This window comes from Corapipo altera, unplaced genomic scaffold (assembly GCF_003945725.1).
Source record: "Corapipo altera isolate COAL_440 unplaced genomic scaffold, ASM394572v1 54, whole genome shotgun sequence".
Classification (NCBI taxonomy): Eukaryota; Metazoa; Chordata; class Aves; order Passeriformes; family Pipridae; genus Corapipo; species Corapipo altera.
The window spans coordinates 8,157,331-8,176,702 of record NW_020884902.1 but is presented as its reverse complement, the minus strand read 5'-3'; the positions used below and the strand labels follow the sequence as shown (position 1 = coordinate 8,176,702).

Genomic DNA, 19,372 nt, shown 5'->3' with positions numbered 1-19,372 from the left:
AGTTCTTTATTTAAAATGTAGAAATACATGACTTTTGTCATCTTGTGGTAAATAGCAAATCAAATATAAAGTGAGTTGTAATCCAGCATATTGGCAGTGATAGAAATTCTGACAGCAGCCAATATGTGCATTCAGCTTCAGATACAGAGCTGCTGCAAATCTTCGTGACCTACTCATGATGAGAAATGATGAGGAAAAGACTTGATTGTGGTCTTAACATTACTTCTAAGTTTTACAGTGGCATCTTTACATTCTTGCAAAACTTGTTTTTACTGAAGAACTGTATTCCTACTAAATAATCTTTTCTTTTCATGCAGTATTTTTCTGCTACTGTTAATCACTGCAGATCTTCATACACCAGATTTATTTACAGCACCCAAAGGAAGCAGAAATCACTAGTTATCAAAACAGACTGCCATATGGAAATAAACAATTGTTATGTACTTGTGTTAGCTGGACTCTAAGAACTTATGCAGAACCACATCTGAGTATTAAAAAATGCTACCCTCACACTTAAAGCAACAATTCATTAAACAAAACATTGTTATTATTATTACTTGGGTAAAAATAAAGTTAGATCATTATGCTGAGCTTTCTAAAATTTTCAGCACAGCTACAGATCCCCTGATTCAAGTGTAAGTAAACATTTTTAATAAAAATATGTTTTAATAAAAATCTGTTCTAGAACAGGCAGCAGTCACAAGTATTGAGGCCATGTTGCTGAGAACACAGCTGTGCTGGGCAGGGCACGTCTCCAGGATGAAGGACCAACCACCCCCTCCCTAAGATCTTGCTTTATGGTGAACTTGCCACCGGCTGCCACAAGAGAGGAGCCCCAAAGAGAAGATACAAGGACTCCCTGAAACAACATCTCAGCCTTGGCCACACTGATCAACATAACTGGTCTAGTCTGGCCTCCATCGGGAGGTCTGGAGACAGAGCATCTATAACGCTGCTGATGCCTTTGAGAACGCACACAGGATCACCTTGAGGAGAAGAGACAATGCAGAAAGAATCGTGTCTTGCAGAATTTACCATCTAAGGAGTCTCTCTGCTGTGCCTTTTGCAATTGGACATGCCTGTCTCATATTGGCCTTTTTAGCCACCAGCACACTTGTGACAAACCTGGGTAGAGCCCTTCCCAAATCTTCGTTTGTGAAGCCCAGCCATGATGATGATGATGATGAGTAGATGTAAAAACGTACTTCTGAAGGACTGGGGGAGTAAAACTGGCTTAGCATGAAGACTCACATTATTCTACACAGATTAATACACATCTGAATCATGGTACCTCTTTCTATAAACACATTGGAAATTTTGCCATAGTTTATACATAGTTTGTAATAGTTTGTAAACATAATAAAATTTATTTAAAGTTAGTCATGTAATTGGATGCAAATTATCAATATATTATAGACTTTTTTTTATTTTTAATAAAATACAAAAGGACATTTTTCAAAAGCATTGTCTCTGTCTTACGTGGATATCAAATATCAGCCTACCAAGCACAGATAATTGGTCCCTCTTCATTTTTATTATTAGCAACATAAAGTCTCTTTTTTTGCTAGCAAGTTGTGCCAAAAATTAATGTACTATTTGCTGCTGACAATCTGCCAAACTAATGTTTTTCTTCACTCAAGGGGGTTCAGAAACTACTACTCACTTTCCAGTCAGCATGTATCACAGATTCCCTAATAAATAAAAACAAGACAGCTCTTCTCCACATACAGACACACACTGAAGACATTGCTACAAGTAAATAACTTCAAATACTTCAGCAGATGTAGACAAGTGTTCTTCACCTCCTGATATTATGGCTCAATCCATCATGTTGCACATGGTACTTCCGTTCAAACTTTACACAAAAAACTGAAGGAATAAAATCACAGAATCATTTAGGTTGGAAGAGACCCTTGACAGTGAGAACAATCTTTAATCCAGCACTGCCAAGCCCATCACTAAACCATGACACCAAGTGCCACACCTGCACATCTTTTAAATACCTCCAGGGATGGTGACTGCACCCCTTCCCTGGGCAGCCTGTTCCAACGCTGACAATGCTTTGGGTGAAGAAATTTTTCCTAATATCCAATTGCTCGCTATTTGGGAAAAGAGACTGACCTTCACCTGCCTACAACCTCCTTTGAGGTAGGTGTAAAGTTACATTGTTGCAAAGATGTTGTAAAGTTGTAGAGGAAGTTGTGGCTGCCCCATCCCTGGAAATGTTCAAGGACAGGTTGGATGAGGCTTGGAGCAAACTGGTCTAGTGGAAGGTGTCCCTGCCCAGGGCAGGGGGTTGGAACAAGATGATCTTTAAGGTCCCTTCCAACTCAAACCATTCTGTGATTCTACCTTTCAAATTTTATTTCCTACTAGGTTTGATTCATTACTAGGGATTTTGTCTTGTAGATATCCATTAATCAATAAAGGACTTAAATTCTTGTGTCTCCTCACATTTTGATGCTGCCCTTGCATGTGCCCATACAGACTGGACACACAAAGATGTACTGTGCTGTTTTACTGCTGTCTGTACACCAACGACTAACTCTTCTTTGCCTAGAAGGTCTCTGGTTAGGACTTGGACAATCCTCCTTAAATATCTTCACTGATGTCTTGAACTGCACCCTTAGCAGGGCATACAGATAACCTGATAGTAAATTCAGAGGTACTCCTCTGTATTAGCTGAAACAAAAGGAAGACACTCAGCACTAAAGGCCAGAAACAGAAATACTCCAAGCCCACACTGTGTGAGGCGGTCTGAAAATCCCAAAGGCCTTGCCTCCCCTAGCAGCACCCATAGAAGTCCAAAAGGGATCTGGAAAAAAAAAAAAAGGGCCCAAAACTCAAACACCTGCAGAGAATAAACAATATTTCAAGCCATCTTCAAGCACCAAAATGCAGAGGACCCAAAGCAGCCCTCCCAGCATCACAACTGGTACCATGCCAGCCCCTACATCTCCCTGTGTACCTCTAGCCCCTGACCATCAGCCCACAGCACAGCAGGCCACTCCTGTCCTAGTCTGGACTCATCTGTGACTGCTGGTTTCCTTCCCCCCACAGCTGTCACCAGAGAGTCCTTTCTTCTAGAGATTCTGTTCTACAGAATATTATACTTTATAAAGCATAAATTATTTCTAACATATCCTCAGGACAGGGCCCCACAGGCACTGCAAGGAGCACTGGCCTCCAAGAACCAGCAGTGTGAAAAGACAAGGCACTAAACAGAGCAAAGACATGGTTAACACACAGGTTCTTAAATTCTTTGGGGGTTGGGAGGGAAATAATGGCGGATCTGGGAAGAAGGAATAAGCCCAGAGTAGTAAACTTGGTGACACACTGTAAGAAGAAAAACAAGTAAAAAATCCTAGAATATGAGAGGTAGATGAAGGGGGAAAAAGTACAGGCATAAGGACCAAAGCACTCTTCAAAACCAGAAAAGGAATCTGAGGCATGAAGCTAATCAGGAAGGGGGTACAGTGCCCAGTGCAATTTTAAAATAACATTTCATGTGCTTCTTTCTACTGCATCAGCTTTGTCCTTAGCTTTTTGAGTTTCTACTGACATTTACCTTTGTTTACCTGGTTCTCCCCTGTACGAGTGTGTGTGTGCAGGCACAAACCACAGGCTGACAAACCACAGCCTTCTGGAGGACACAACACTAAACAGCAACACTCACATCACTGACAGAAAACCCATCACTCTGCAGTACTCAAAAGCAGGCTTTTGGGCTGCCTTTTGCAGTGACACAAATGTAACCAGTTTTTAAAATCAACTGTGCTTCATATTCTTCTGTTATTAACATTCTATACTCATGAACACAAAATTGTTAACTGAAAATAACACAGCACATTTCAAAACATCATCTTTTCTTGTTAGAAAACAAAATGATGAAAAAATATAAAAATGTATCTCTCAAGCACCTTATTTACAAAAGTTTAAAGAGTTATTGCTCAATAGACAGCTCCCATAAGAACCTCTAGCACTAAAAAAAATGTTACGAGTTGTTCTTTTTTCTAGATTATTTTTACAATATTCTCCAAACCACCCACCTACTCTGATTTTTCAACTGGTTCTAGTACTCTGTAGCTGCATACAAACACGTCTTCCACATTAAACCTGTCACAAAACCACTTGACAGCAGGACTCTGAACCTCTTAAAATGTCAGGTTAATGACACAGAACACCAGCTATTGCACATTCCGAACAGCAGCTTTCATAAACAAGTATTTCATTGCTCTGTTACAGACACCTCCTGTGCCTGCAGACAGCAAAGGACTTTCAGAAACACTAAGAATTAGCAAATGTTTCATAGCAACACTGTACCATAAAACTGAAGACACATCGATATTCTTAAGAATTCTTATTAACTGACAACACCAACCACAAACACATGACTTCCATGAAACTGTTTATCTACCTCTAACAGCCACACAAGCTGTGCCAAAATTGCTGCCAGCTGATGCCGACTCAAAACTTTTATCTTCTAACTCATCTTTAAATCCTCTCATAGGGTTGTGGATTTCTTTAATTCCAGTGGATATATCGTGCCTGGGGGGAAGGAGAAGACAGGAAGGACCCAAAGTGAGAGTGAACACTGCACCTCTTAATGGACTACACATCACTTTAAAATGCCCATTAGTTCCCAACCAACACATGAAAAAAAACCTCTGCTTTCTGCTCTGGGTACAAGAAGTCTGAGGAAAAAGCCTGAGAAGAACACAGTGAAAAGAAGTTTATACTCTTCAATTTAAACCTTTGGTGGTCCCCAAAAGTGAACACCAAAAGACAGTCACGAGAACATGACTGTCACCTCTTCACTTCTTACAAGTAGATCCTTGCAAAGAGGAAAGAACGTCATGTACAGGCACAAAAATTACACCCACAACATAGACTTGTTTCCATTACAGGGCATATCTTTCCCATTCAATCATCATAGTTTCCGGAAAACAGAAAAAGAATTGTTTTTATACAGCCATTAGTGAAGTAGTAAAAGATTATTTACCAACCGAATATGGGAAGTAAAACTCTTCAGCAATACAGCAACACATTGAGCTAAGCTACACAAACATAAAACTAAACATCAGCATCTCTGATGGAGTTCCTTTAAGACACCTTGATGAATTCACAAAGCTATTCTAAAAATCAGAGTAACTACTACAATTAATAGCAAGGTGTTCTAGAAATAGAAGAGCACCCTTGACAACTCAGTTCCATAGTAAAAAGTTAATGCAATGCTACTTATCAAAAATATGCAAGTTTAAAAATTTTGAAAGAAAAGTAAGCTGTGAGTAGCAAATTTATATTAAGTATATTTTGCATTGAGAGAAAAATTACAGTACTGCTAATTCTTATGCTCTTTTAGAAGTAGATACAAAAAATATTTCTACATATGTAGATGTAACTCCAAAGGCAAGTTCCTCTTGAGTTCAACTAATTAACAATTTTTTGTCAAGAGTACATAAGGTAAGAAACTAAGTATTTGAGGTTCTCACAGCTGCCTTCCTCCTTTTTAATGCAACTGAAAAGCCCCCACCTGCCCCCCAGGTAACAGCCAAAGCTGTGAAGTGGAAGTAACAAAGAAGGTACCCGAGGACAGCCCAGATCCTCTATTTGTGCACAACCGGTTTTCTGAAAGGCTGTCTCTTTAGCAAGGTAGCAATTACACTTAGGCTGCCTAAAACTGGCAAAGCCAAACCAAGTAACAGTGTGCACACACACACAGAGTTTATCAGTAGGGGAGCAGAACTGCCCCAATCCCACCCTTCAAAGGAAGCTTTTCTTGACTCATCAGTGACACTCTTTGTTTCTTTAATCTTCTGAAGCCAGTATGTAAATTCAATTCAGTTTTGGCAGCTGGAATTCCACAAGCATTTGCACTTCAGGGCCTCTTCTGCAGCTCTTAATGTATGTAAATGAAACCACATTCCTGAATTTATTTCTGCCAAGGGTTGAGATAAAAAGATTTACCCACGTAAATTTGACACAGAATGTAACACAGATTGGTCGATGTTGCTTACAAAGTAGCTGGTACTTCAGGAATCGTACAGATACATGTAACCTTCACCTTGCAGCATCTCCAACTCTGATTTTTCAAAGAACCACCACTGGGTTACCTGCTGTTCATTCTGGACCGTAGGTGTACGCCTTACCAACCCAAAGTAAAACTGCTTGCTTACAAGTTACTACTGAAATTAATTAAAATTTTAAAAAAACTTCAATTTCTAACATAAGATGATCTTTGCCCCAGATCTGATTTAGTTATCAAAGCAAGGCACAGTGAAACTTCCGCAGAATGAGTGACTGGAAGGACCAGCAGCACTGCCACAAAACAAATTGTTTCACGCACTCAGACACCAGCACTGAATTCTAGTCCTCCACAATTCAAAGTCCTCATATTCTCAGGCAAATTATTTGAGATGTAGTGTGTAACACCACATGCCTTGCCCAGGGGTATCAGTTTGAGTAAAAACACACATTTACAAAAAATAACCCAAAAAAAGAAAACTCAAAACAAACAAGCAAGTTTTTCTATGCAACTGTGTAAATGATGCTCATTTCAGACTCTTCTCTCTGGGATTGTTTTCACAGAAACTGCCACTTGTGCAAAGGGGTAAACTTCATAACTTAACGGTCTGCTGCTCCCAAGAGTGGCAAGTCAGAAAGCCCACTTCAAACCAGAGCAGCCCCACGGACTTTGAATAAATACAATGCCACATTCTACAATCCAGCAACCCCCCTTATTTATTTTGAGATAACTGGTGACAACTTTTAAAGAACCAAGGGCAAAACTTCCATGTGTGTCTCTAGATCTGTGAAAAAGCACCGAAGCTACTTGAACTCTGCGCCTCTGGTCACTGAAACACAATACCAGCTTTCTAGCTACCCAGCCAAAACACCAGCCTGCACTTCCACCCAAATTCTAAACAACAACAGTATTTTCTCCTGCACCCTCCTCGTGTATATATAGCAATCTAACAGCTTGTATTTTTACTGGACTTTGGTTTTAAATTACTTGCAAAAGAGAGCATATTGCAGATATATGCAAACTTTATTAAAGCGAAAGGAGCAGTGGAGCAGGACATATTCTGTCTTTACTACATCACAAAAACCAAAGAAAGGTTTTTTATTTTTTTAAGAAGGCTTTCCTACACCAGAAATTGGAGTTCTGCCAAAAGTCCATAGACAATTGGAGAACTAGAGAATTTATGACATCAGATATTCCAGGGAAGTGAAACCTGACTTAATAGAAGTGATTTTTACTCAAGAATAACAGATATTTAAATAGACAATCAACAAATACATTTTAAGACCATGCAAAAAACATTTAATCAATGTTAAAACCCCCACCCTAGCACGTTTCCAAGTCAATCCACACCAAAACATTCTTCATGTTACCAATATCCATGACACTCTAAAAGAGGCCAATAAAAGTTACCGACAAATTTTAGTTCAGTAATCCTTTTCTGATTCCCCACTCTTTTGAAAAGCACTGTTTGCTGGAATGAAACTTCTAAAGCCCGAAAAACCACCATCAGTCTGAACTGAAGCTTCTGGATCAAAGTTTCCAAGTGACCTGGTGATTGATTCCCCAGCCACCTGAATGCATTCCACTAGACTTCACAACCCTTTGCCAAGCATATGGATGGATATTCAATATTCCTTTATATGCAATTTTCCTAAAAGCAAGCATGTTATAAAGTTTTATTTCATCTTTTAATTAATTTTTGAAGACATACAGCTGTGGGAATCTCTAGCTAATATTGCAAACCACAAGCCAGTCAAATTTCAATGACATCCTTCATGTGTTCATCTAACTTCAAATCCTAAATTACAGTCATGAAAACATAAATAATGTGTTGCTGGGGTTTCTATTAATGCCTATCTTCAGAAACTTAAGCCCAAATTAAGTTCAGTATCAACAGAAGAACAGCAGTATGAACTTAGAGTACATCACATTTACAGTTATGGCTACAGTTATAAATTCCAAATGAAAAAACCCTCATCAGTGTATCTATTGAGAAGAATACATACAAGAAAAGACTGTCAGTGCATAAAGTCCTGGAAAAAAAAAAAAGCAAACAAAAAAAGCCCAATAAAAACTAAGCTTTCTGGAGTTTGGGAGGTATCCAACATGAGTCTAAACACACACGTGTTGGAGCTAGACAACCAGCGAATCATTCATGAGAGGTTTCCGTTTCTCTTTCAGGAACTCTTTGGGACTAATGAAGATTTATTCCCCCCTTTCACAGAAAGAGCTCCCCGTCTGCGGAATAGTTTAGATGTCTGTTAAGAGAGTACAGGATGCCTGTACGCTGCCAAAGCACCGTTCAGTGCGCTGCCCGCGCCGGGCTGCACAGAGCGTGGGCATCTGACTGGAAACACATTTCCGAAATACTGCTTTGCCATACAAATTCCTGCGGTTCGGAAGGAAAACAACGCTCAGAAACCCGGCTGAAAACAACCAGGAGCATCGAGTAACCTAAACGCCGCTTAAAATTCACTGAGCAATCACAGAGAGTTCTCAGCTGGGGGAAAAAAAAAAAAAATACAAACATTGAAAAAAACCCAGCAGGCAGAGCGCAAAGCTCGTCCGGGAGCGGTCTGGGGGGAGCAGGCGCCGCACGCCCAGGGATGGCCGAGCCTGTCCGAGCGCCGCCGAGCCCCGGGGCAGCGGAGGGCACACGGGCTTCCAGCGCTGCTCCGCACCGGGGGGGGCCCGGGGGTCGCAGCGGGGGCTCCGATGCCGCCGGAGCCGCGGCCCCGGCCCGGCTGAGCACAGAGCGGACGGGCCGGGGCGCGCCGGGCACTTGTTGCGGGGCCGTTCCCGCCGCGGTCGCTCAGGGCCGCGCACAAAGGCGCCCACCGAGCCGGGCCGAGCCGAGCCGGGCCCCTTTCCGCTGCCAAACGACCGCGTCCCGCCGAAACCTTCCCCCGCGCGGTTGAGCAACCGCCGTGTCGCAACTGGAGCAGCGCCTCTTCCTGCGGAGCGGGGCGGGCAGGCACCGGCAGGAGCCGGCCGTGGCGGCCGAGGAGAAGCCCCGGCGCACTCCGCACCGGCCGCCCGTCCCGCTCCGTCCCCGGTGCGCACCCGCGGCACAGCACAGCGCTCGCTCCGCGTCCCCACCTGCTGCACAGCACAGCGCTCGCCCCGCACACTCACCTGCCTGCACAGCACAGCGCTCGCCCCGCACACTCACCTGCCCGCCCCGCGGCCCCGCCGTGTCCCGTCCCGTTCCGCCCCAGCCCAGCCAGCGCGGCGGCGCTGGCGCCAGCGGGGAGCGCTCCCTCGGCCGGCACCGGCCGCTGCGCCCCGCCGGGGTTACCAAGGCGATGGCTTCGCCCTCGGCCCGGCGCCGCCAACCCGGGCCGGGCTTTCGCTCTCAGACCGCGGGCGGCGGCCAATGGCGCGGCCCGTCCCGCCCCTGCGGGCGCTCCCCTTCCCCGGCAGGGACGGCCTTGGCCGCGCCTCCGGCCGGGCTGCGGGGCTGCCGGCGAAGGGGGGGTCGCCTGTCCGCCCGCTCCTGCCGGGCCGAGGGGCCGCTGGTGAGATCCCCCCGAGCGCTCCCGCAGCGGTCCCAGCCCGGGCCGCCGCGCAGTCCCACTGCCCCCGCTCGCCTGGCGCTCCCCGGCCGCGTTTAGCACCCGCAGCGCCCCGCAAAGCTGCTGCCGCACACCCCGCACAGCCCTCAGACGGAGGACAGGGGCAGCCACCCACGGGCAGACAGGAAAGGGCTCATCCGTGACCAGCTTTCCCTTTTGGAAATCAACAGGGAAGACTTCATTATAGCAGCTTACTGCCTTGCCAATGATTTCTGTGAGACATCCTCATTTCAAGAGTCTTGGTGTTAGGAATAATTGCATGGAAACTAGAACGTTTAAAAGGAGGTGTTTGTCTAAGGCTTAAAAGAAGCAGTAAAGAAAAGCAAGGTACAATGTAACCGGTAATGAAACAACTTTCGCATGCAGCGGGCTGTCCCCACCCACTGAAATCAGCAGCAACATTCCTGCCGCCTTTAAAGAACACAGGGCGAGGCATAGCACATTCTTGTCCACAAAGAGTATGATCATATTATGCATATCTTAACATCCCTATGCTAGTAATCATACAATGTCATTAGTCTGGTCTATTTTAGTCTGTTCATTTTTCCAGTTATTCCAGTTTTGAAAATAGATGGATGGATTTACTTCCTCATCAACTTCATTTACTGATTCTCAAGGCGCTAAAAATCCATTAAATTTAGATTAGAAAATATCTAGGGGATGTTTTGTTGTCTGTTCCAAACCAACCAACCAACCACAACACGGATTAACTAGAAATCTATGGGAAGGACAATAATCTCCCCATTACTTCAGCAAATGGGAATTTTGCACGAATGGTGAGCGTACAATGCTACATCCTGGCAAATCTCAGTGGAAGGGCAGAAGTTAATGAGAAATCTTGCCTACCATGTGTCAGTCGCCTTCACAGCCTCTCTGTTGTATCAATTAACAGTTCCCCTTCCTGCTAAAAGCAGTTCCTTTCCAGTTCCTTTAAGGCCGCTCATTGTTCCTGAACATCATGTTGCTTCTTCACACCACAGAGTGCGGTAACTTCACTTGACTTTCCTTTTTCCTGGAAAAAGAAAGCCAACAGATTTCAAATGAAACTGGTTTATCAAGGCAAACATACAACTCACACAAATGGATCATGACCATAATGAAGTTTAGTTCAGTATATTGAGCCACTTGTCTCTTTTGTTTAAAGTTTACATTGCTACTGAAATATATTTCTGAAAAATAAGGTGTTAATGAAGTACAGAAGTGCAAAAAGTCCCAGATATGCAACTTTTCAAATAATTCTAATACTTGTGGTTTCGACATTAAATATTTCAGGAATAGGCTAGATAATGTTTCTTTAGAAAAGAGCTATTTATTCTGGATCTTGTGACATTAGGTTGTTGTTCTACAGGATCCAGAGCAGTCTTTGTAAAGTGTTGTGAGTGATTTACTAGAGTAAGCAGAAGGCTACAATCCAGAAGCTTAAAATCTGTTTACTGTACTGTCATCTTTTCAACTGAATAATGATGCCTTGAAGTGTCTGTCATCCATATAAAGTTCTACGTACTTAAAAATTGTCTTGTATAGACAATTTCTGCTATATCTGTGAATAGATTGCAATGAAACCTGCCCACATAGAGCTTGTCTGTAGGGTTGTAATCCCTGATTTCAAATTTCCTTTCTATTTTCTGTTTTAACACCTCAAAATACAATATCAGTATTTAGCAGGGGGAATAAAGAGACCTCAATCAGTCGTTATTAATATTTTTCATTTTATAGTTGATCAACTTGCATGATATTTATGTTATTGTCACACATGGAGTTGCCATGGAAAGTGTGTGCAATAAGGATAAGGAACTTGTCTTGAAACGTCTTAAAGAAATGTTTTTATACCCTATGTGGCAGCAAAAAAACCCCAGACTTTACATATAATTTTAATTTTCAATTTCCTTATCTTTAGATTCCCTTCCCACTCCCCTTCACAAAACAACAAAAGTTCTATTATTCTCACCCCCCAGGCTATTGTTACATGTGTTCTCAATATAACAAAGGGGTTTTGTCTAAAAAAGGCTGTATCTGAGTCATGTCTTTGCATGTGAAACAGTTGTACACCTAAGGCACATTCTTGGTCACTTGAAAATGTGTCATTTCCAGTGTTCTGGGCTTGCATTATTTGAGTCCTGTGTCACTGCAGTGATCAGAAAAAAGGAACTAAATTGTCTGTGTATCTGCAAACTTCAGAGAACCGTGTCAGCAGACCCAGACAGAGAAAGCAAATGCAAGTGGAAATGCCATGTTACGGATGTTTGGCCCAAGGAAGAAAAAGCCAATCTGAAAAATACCCAAGTTGTTAAATCTAAAGTACAACAATCCAGAACACAGCAAAATACTGGGCAGGAGGTGCTTAGAAATCATTCATTACAAAACTTAAATACTCATAGCAACTTGTTACTGTCTGATACTGTGACACAATGGCAACATCTACAAACCAAATCAGCTTTGGGTAGTCAATGCACAGGAATGTTTGGTGGTAAATACAGAATAACATGAGAATCTTTCATCAGTATTACTTTTCTTCAAAGAAAAAAAAAGGTTATGTTCAAAAGGTTATGCTACTATGTGAGCAATAGTAGACACTGCATGGTCATCCCTTTGTCAGCTTGCTGACAATAGTTATCACAATAAAAGGCTTTAGAATACCTTGTGTATGACAAATAACATGTCAGTCTCCTCAGCAGTCACTAGAGGAAAGCCAGTCTGGATTACAGCATTCAAAAAATAGCTTATTAACACAACTTTCATGTCCCCTTTTAAGTCCCTCCTTCATCTATACCAGAAAAATTATGTCCCCTGTTGCCTAAGGTAGCAGCTTGTTACCATTTGGAAGATAAAATCATTAGCCACTGAAATTTAAGAGGCGTTAATAAACAAGTGAATAATTTTTGTGTGAGTATTTCAAGCCACGTGTTTAGGAAAACAAATCACAAGAATCAGGTTTAACTGTCAAAGCCTATATATAATCTTCTAAAAGGGGAATACTTAGAGATTCCCAGTACATGATTTCATGCCCCAGGTTAAAGTAATGCAGTACATATAAATGATGTGACAGAAGATAAGGTACGTGGATAGCATGGTCCTGTAACACCCTCAGCTACTAAATAAAAGCTGGCCTGCTGGCCTGGACCTTCCCCATCTCTAGAGTTATTTGACAGACCATTCTGTGAAATCCAAGCTGGTCATTGCCATGAGGGTGTCTCAGGGTGCCCTGGTAAGTGCTAATGGCACGGTGAACAACTCTCTGTAACACACCAGCTTAATTTTGGAAGCATAACGTTCTCTCAGAGGTGCTCTGTACTGCAGGTTGGTCTCTGTTCCAGTGCTTGCACCAGCATGTGTGTCTATCATAAGCTTCCCTTTGTGTCTCACACCGACTGTGGGGAAGGGGGAGGCAGCAGCAAATAATGGGCTGAGTGACATTCAGGACTAGGCTGCAAATGCAGATGTCAGACAAAACGGATGCTGAGTTTGGCTAATGAAGCAACAGCCTGCAGCAAGAACAAGAGCTTTTAACAGTGCTTTGCTAAACCAAGTTATTTGAGTAAAATTCAGTAGAAAAGTTTTGAGAACTTACAGTGTAGGTATGGGAGCCAGAGAGGCAAAGCCCCCTGTTATCTGCAGCAGTCCCTCAAAAGAGCCAGCAGCACTCATACCCAAACAGTCACCATCCTGACACTTCACTGCTCTGTTCCACCTACTGAATTCCATGTCTGAGGCCGCTCATTTAAAAATTTAAGTCTAACTGAAACGACACACGGCCACTTGAAATAGAGGGCCTCTTCCTCAACCTCCCTGACCTCCCTGGCCACTGTAACACACCAGAAGTACCAGCACATCAGCTGATGAACCCACCAGGGCAGACTCAGCCCTGCTGTGAATGAGTGGGCTCAGCTCCTTCCCCTTTTCTGTGCCCAGGCAAGCTGTGTGAGCTGGTGTAAAGCAGCAGGTCCAAGCTGGAGAGAGGCCTTACCCCACCAAAGCTCTCCTTCTGGAGCACCAGCTGTGCTTGGGATCCCACAGAGCATGCTTCTCTTGAGCTCCCTAAATCCAGGCTGTGGACTGGAGAATCAGAAAGGAGAGTCCCTCTGCACTGAGGCTGCAAGTGTGCCAGTAAGAGTTGGGAGCTGAACCCCCCTGCCCTACCCTGTAAATCCACACTCAGAAGGCACATCGTCATATTGCCTCCAAATACAGTAACTCCGTGGTCAGGAGCCCTTAGGCAGGCACTTTTAAATGGTGGCATTTCTATCAGCTTATGCCAATCCTATTGTAATAAAGCAGTAAATTTTTAATATCCCTTATCTGTAGAGAAACTGATTGAAAGTACTTACTTTTCACTAATTCTCTATTATAGCCAATGTATATTTTTCCGTGTCTATTCTGGTTTCTGGGTATGGTCACACTTTACAAGACAGCTTGCTCATGAGGTATGTGAACTACCATCTTATATCAGCCAGTGAAGACAAAAATCTGTTCAGAATTAGTGAGAGTGAGGTCCTTACAACAATCAACAGCATCCTGAAGTGGCCAACTGACTTTCCTGCTACATTCTCTCTTTACGTACAAGTAACTCTACATATCTTTCATTTTTCCAGTTTCCTCATACAGACTTTGCAAAAATAGTTCCATCAATGCAAAACAAATGCTTTCATCCAAAAGCATCTTGAATAGCTAGTACCTAATATAACAGGACTTGTGTCCACATTTAACCTCACGCCCCACACAGGCAAGTCTCCCACCAGCTATTATCCCCTGTCCCCACTTTGGGTCTGAACTCATAACCAATATTAACATACTTTTGTAATAAAAGGCAGCACTGGATTGTTAGAATTGCCAGTTTTTGGACAAGGCACTGAGTTCCCTTGTGTAATTTCTACTGACTTTTCTAATCAAATACAAAGATCCCATGACACATTTTGACAAAAAGTAGGGCACAGCCAGCTTATTTATTCTTTTACTAAAAATAGGCTTCCACGTCCAGCAGGTTGTAACGTGTGAGATAGCACTTCAAGTGTAACAGCTGCTGTACCTGCCTGGATACATCTGTGTTACCAGCCCTTCTTTGCAATCTGCTAATTGTGAAAAAACATCAGGCTTCACAATTACTTTTGCTAAAATGCTTACTAGGGTTAGGCTATCCAACAACTGAAAAAGGAATCAAACACCCTCTCATCCTTAAAGGAGGAATTTCTGACACCCTCCCAAGCACAGCACTGCACGTTTTAAATCTCCTGGGTTAATGGTATATTACTATTCTCAGCCAGAGGCAAAGACTAGGAAGAGATTCATTACAGGAACTGGAACACAAATGGTTTAAAGAAATCCATAGCTCTCCCACCTTCTTTACACACTTATTTTCTAGCTGGCCTTTTTGTTAAGGCGAATCTGATAACAGAACAGATGTGACAACTGTGAAAATGAATAATGATCAGGAATACTGTTGAGTCTGTCACAATTTCTAATGACTGTGGACATGAAGTACACTGCATTATTTCAGAGTTTGGCCTTGAGGAGACTTTCAGCTGATGTTTTGTCAAGTTTGCTTGCACCACTTGTCCAGCCACGATGGTGTAAGTCAGGGTTAGCAAGACTTCATTTTGTGTAGAACTGCCACAAGAGAGGAAGCACAGTCTTTATGCCTAAAAGCACACTGATGCAGTTATTCTGTGGGTCAAACACATTTACTGACCTGCAGGGCACAGTGCACATCACTTCAGAATTTGGTCGTGTGCCATTTGTGAACCACAAAAGACTCGCTCAAACCCAAATCTTTCTTCATCTCGCCCAAGTGTATGTCACGTGCAAACCAAAGAAAGAGATAAAAGCAAATGCGATACATTGCTGCTACCATAAAAAACAGGTACTGCATTAACATTTCACTGTCTCATGGAAAGCACAATCACAATAATCTCATTGATTATCACACACTACTAGAAAGCCAGTACATCTATACATAGTACATCTATCTATACCTACAGAGCAAGGTAAACTAAAAAAGGTGTGAAATTTTAAAAATCAGTAAGCACAGGAAAAATAACAAATAATATTTGCATCATCATTCTGCTAAAAATATCAGTTCTTAGCTACAAATGCACTATTATTTTGAATCCTTATTTAAAAATCTCAGATTTTAACTTTTTCCCTCTGGTGAATGCTTTGTAATTTTAATATTACTGGTGAGTTTCTATTTTTAAAAGGACTATAAAAAATACATATATCTAGCAAAAAGGCATTCAAAAGGCATTTACAGATTTCTTATTAAGGATGTTTCAAGTTCCTAAATACTGTCTAATACTAATTCATAAGCCTTTAATTTCAATGTTTATTTTGCTATAAAACTGCTCTTCCAGAACAAGATCAGTGCAAACAGAATCACGAAGACACACTGAAATCAGTGAGAACCATTTATATTCAGTGCTCTGCTGGAACAGACTAAAACACTTCCATCTCTCAGTTCTATCAATTGAACTTCTGATAATCCAGAGCCACGAGTCCTATCCTCAGAAATACAAACATTGACACATTTTGTAGCAGCATCCATGAAGTGTTATTAACAAGCACTGCACAACTAATGCAGCAGAGATTCCCAGAATACCAGTACATTTTTTGAAGCAGTACTCTGCACAGTCTTTTCTTGCTAGACAATCCAATCCTCCTGAATCAGGAAGACTCATGTTCCTAAGAATTATGTTTCAGACAATTTCCCCAAGATACATATGCATCATCTTCATTTTTAGTCCTCAAGAGCTAACGTTACGAAGTCTGGCTAGATGCCATCACACACACACACAAATTGTTGCAGCATAAGAGGACAAGTATATGATTATCCTTTCAAAACTAGAAACTAAATCTGTCTTACTATTTTGGAAACTCCAGGCTTTGTGCTAAATCAGTTTTTACATTTCCAGTTATTGATTAACCAAATAAAAGTCTGTGTGTTTCACCTACTCTGTGTGACAATCACAACAAGTCTGAAAGTTTCATTTATATGACTCATACACCTTTAGATTAAACACCTATGCAAATGATGCCAAGTCTCTGTTTATCAGAGCTTTGTCAGCGAAACAAATCGTTCAGCAGGTGAATCATGAAATTACTGGCTGTGTAGATGAGGGAATCAGAGAGATGCCAGCTTAACTTCATGCTTCCCAATCTAATTCTCCTTCCATTCTCCTTTGCTGCACCACTGTGATGTTGCTCATATGAGCAGGGGAGCTCTATTTGCCTTTTCCTCAACACACAGTCCATTTGGCTGCAGTTCAGAAAGTCCTTTGGGCACATGAGGAAAACTGAACCTTAAGTGGTTTGCTCAGTAGAGAGCACTTGCCTCCTTCTGAGAGGCAAAGTGGTGTTTCGTTTCCAATATGAGAAGTGCATCCATTTAAATGGCTCCAACATTTACTGTGTGGCTCTCCTGCTTGGAGGGGACTCACAGGGGGCTTTTGCTGCAATTCTGCTCTACCCTGAAGAAAGACTGACAGGGTGCCACTGCTCAGAGAAGGACTAACCATCTGGAAGAGGTTAGGTCACCTTTGCAAGACAGCACATTCCAGCCGTTCATAAAAATGCAGCTCAAGAACATTTTTTTAATTCCTGGAATGTATCTCACTGCCAAAGAAGGTAGCTGTGATCAGGAAACTATTCCATAGGGAACAAACAAATTCTTATGCAAAGCCATTTCTCCCTGCTCCACCCCAGCTGCCATTACACAAGTTGAATAATACATGTCAAGGTATTAAGTAACATGTAAACACTTCCAGTAAATGTTTCAGCTGTAGGCCTTGGCTTAACTGGTATTGCTTTCCCCCTGTGATAATGGAAAAACAACTTCCTCAGTTCTTTTGCACCTAAAACTTAATATTAATGAAGCACTTCTCACCAATCACTGACTGAATCTTCCTCCCATAATATCTCCAAGATAGATCTTAAACCCCCTGAAAACTTCCCTCATGAATCCTCACTCAGAGAAGGCTCTCTCTGAAAGCCTCTGATGTGCCTTATATCCTATGCAATGGGGCAACCTGAGCTCTCAAAGTGTTACAGTTCTGGTAATACTTTTAATAACAAATGACAAGTTCCAATTGGAAACAAACTGAGGGTTTTCTCATACCACCAAAGATGTTTTATATGAGCCCCATCATGCGTTGCCCAACAGTATTCCCCACTCCAATTTTGAGATTTTGGATTTTCACATTTTTTCCCAAGGGTGTGACAGCACAGTGCTGGGAAGCCACAGTTCTTTTCACTTTGGTAGAGGAAATCTCCTTGGGATTTAGTATGGCTTTAGCCATGCACACTGCTTGCACAGCACATGCCAGTAACTTCTTTCCTTTACTGTCTGTGACACTCCACAACAGGGACAAATGCAGTTCTGAGCCAACTAACCAAAAGGGGACATACTGTAAAGCTAAAACATCACTGGAGTGAAGATGGGCTCTTGAATCATCTCCATGAGACTGCAAGTCATTAGTCTCAATGGAGAAGTGCCCAAGGAAATTTCTGGGATTTTCCACTGTAATTTGTACTTTCATGAAGGGTTTTCTGCAGAAGAGACTGACCCAGGTCCAAGTATCCAAGGAACTCCCAGGAAACAACATCAAATTCCACCCTGAAAAGTGCTTGGGCAGTAAGTTTGAATAGAGCTGTTAAGTAAGAAGGTAAAGTAATGCATTTTCTATAGCTTATTCCAAGTATAAATTATTTCTTTTCATGTCTGTTAACTGCACAGGGCTGAGAGTTGTGGGTTGAGTTGGATTGTTCTCCTTTCCATAGTTGTTTTCCTGGCAATAGAACTTGCAGCCCAGCTGAGGATGTGACAATAGCAGTGCTAAACATTACTTAGATTCAAGGGTCTAAGTAACTGCAAATAGTAAGAACCGTGCTCCTGTTTGGGTAACATATGGAAAGCAGAAATACCAGAGAAAACATCCACCAAGCCCCTTCTGTCCCCCTGCTTACAGCAGCAGCCTTTTTTGCCTGATCTCCCACATCTGGATGAGAAATAATGGGGTTAGTGATAGTGAATACCACAGCTCCCATCACCAAAGCTTCCCACCTCTGTATGAGAACTGCAGCACTGGTAGCAGCGACTGTTCAAGGACAACAGAGCACAGGGAAACTGAAATTACACCCACAATGGCAAAATGAGATCACAACAACGTGACAACTGTTGTGCACATCTCAGTGACTGATCGGGGCCTAATTTTTTGTGTGGGCTGATCAGGACAGGCACAAAGCAAAACCATGCCAGAATGAGCCTGTCCTGCTCTGAAGATTGCTAAGTTAATGATTGCATAAAAGCTATCACAGGAATGCCAGTGCTCAGTAAGGAGCGTTTTAAAGAAAGGTTTCTGAATGCTACTTCCCTGCTGCTTTTAGTTCCCCCACAGAAGAAGAATGATTGGAAAGACCAAACCATCCACCAACACCTTTGGAGAAAGGTTGGGCTGGCCAGTGCTGCTTTCCTAAGAAAGAATAACTCACTGCATTCTTAATTCTTCTTTATTCTGTGAAATAAACTTTTTTTTTTTTATGAAAGACTAATAAAACCACCGATTTCCAGACTTCTAAAAATGTTAGGGCTAAGAGGACTCTTGGAAGGACCATTGGCTTCTAGACTCTTCAAGACATTCTATTCAACTGAAAAGTTGTTTGTTTTTCAGTCAGGGCACTGAGGGCACCAGAGCTCGGGTGCAAATTTCCTATACAGAGGAATGCGATAACAGTAAGGGAGGCATTTGCATTCTCCTTTTCCCCCTTCACCCACACACTACCACCT

General features: G+C 42.3%; 1 protein-coding gene across 4 annotated transcripts in view; it reads right to left on the bottom strand.

Annotated features, from left to right (window-relative positions):
* Positions 1–19,372, bottom strand: part of PIK3CB (phosphatidylinositol-4,5-bisphosphate 3-kinase catalytic subunit beta) — a 282,887-nt gene that overhangs the window by 63,028 nt on the left and 200,487 nt on the right. For 3 of the 4 annotated variants that reach the window (XM_027650417.1, XM_027650418.1, XM_027650420.1), the window contains one exon: positions 10,447–10,612. The gene's annotated coding sequence lies outside the window, so the exon portion shown is untranslated. Of the gene's footprint in view, positions 1–9,197; positions 9,233–10,446; positions 10,613–19,372 lie in introns of those variants that run through there. The other variant, XM_027650419.1, reaches the window with a different exon arrangement.